General features: G+C 37.6%; 1 long non-coding RNA gene across 1 annotated transcript in view; it reads left to right on the forward strand.

Moving 5' to 3' along the window:
- Nucleotides 1–64: 64 nt before the first annotated feature.
- Nucleotides 65–1,347, forward strand: part of LOC126386940 (uncharacterized) — a 2,706-nt gene continuing 1,423 nt past the window's right edge. Inside the window, exons 1-2 of the long non-coding RNA XR_007569570.1 lie at nucleotides 65–129; nucleotides 1,219–1,295. This is a non-coding gene — a long non-coding RNA (uncharacterized LOC126386940). The remainder of the gene's footprint in view (nucleotides 130–1,218; nucleotides 1,296–1,347) is intronic.

A 1,347-nucleotide genomic window follows, 5' to 3' on the forward strand; every position in this document is an offset into this window, starting at 1 on the left:
ACCGTCAGTTTTGATTTGATTGTTGATTGCAATGAGCTGTGAGGCGGAGTGATACATACACAGTGACATCCAAAAAGGAGATGGCTTGTGAGAGGAGGACACTTGCACTTTCAATACTCAGTGGTTCAGGTTTGTTTTTTCCCCTATTCTTTATATTTTCACTATTCTTTAAGTAAAGGTAGTTGGTTGTTATGGAAATTATGAGTGTGTATTGAAGTTATACAATCAAATACATCATACTTGCCTAAAGCATGTAAAATTGCCCCATTCAAAGCTCCCATACATATCTAAGACGAACCCATAACCACCACAGATCAATTTATATTTCAACACAACACAAACCAGACGAATAAACGTCAAGGAGATAAAACTTGTTTTCAGTTAAAGAATAACTTATTCCTCATTTCCTGCTGCAATAACGGACTGATCTGAATGCTGACAATATATAGCAGGGAGGAGGAAAAGGATGCAGAATTAACCAGGCAAACAGAAACAGTTTAAAGGTATGTTATTGAGAAAAAAAGGCGAATAGGCAGAGTGACAGGCAGGCAAACAAAAGTAGAGGCCTAGGTAGAATTGGTGGTCCAAAGACGAAGAAATGGCCAAACAGGAAATCTCAGCAAAGGGGCTTAAATAAAGGCTGGGGAGCCAAGGCAAACACACAAATCAATCAGGCATGGGAGTCGATCTGGAGAGCAGGTATCTACAGGGGAACTCTGAATTGAGCACAGGAGAAGTGGGTGTGAGACTGAGGCCATCTAGAATACAATAGAATAGAATAGATGTTTATTGTCATTGTTTCAAAAACAACAAAACATAGATAGCAGCTCTTATTTTGACAAATAAATATCAAATATAAACAAATATCAAATATATTGCAGAGATAAAACTCCGCAACAGTTAGCATATGGGCTCTGCTGTACTATACATGAGCAGCCGCTAATGTACGAGCAAAAGTACACAAAAAGAACACAATACAAATCACAAATAATTTATGCCGATCCAGTGTAATTGTCATAATAATAACCACCAAATCACACACGATGGATCCATCCTTAAAAACTCATTCAGCTTTTGTTGATGCCATGTCTGATCCATTCGGAGATCACAAGCTGTAATTTCTAGTATTTCTGGTATTTGACTGCACTGCTGCTGCCGGAAAACTGAAAAATGTATACATATACAGTATGTGTTAATAAAATATTATTTTCTTGGCAGTGTTTGACATGGAGAACAACTGTGCAATGTGCTCCTTTTCAAAGCCCCCAGGATCTGGGCTTCCCACTACTGATTGGGTGAGTGTTTCTCATTGTAGTTATAATTTGGTTTTATCATAATATTATAATG

The sequence above is a fragment of the Epinephelus moara genome, unplaced genomic scaffold, assembly GCF_006386435.1.
Source record: "Epinephelus moara isolate mb unplaced genomic scaffold, YSFRI_EMoa_1.0 scaffold113, whole genome shotgun sequence".
Taxonomy (NCBI): Eukaryota; Metazoa; Chordata; class Actinopteri; order Perciformes; family Serranidae; genus Epinephelus; species Epinephelus moara.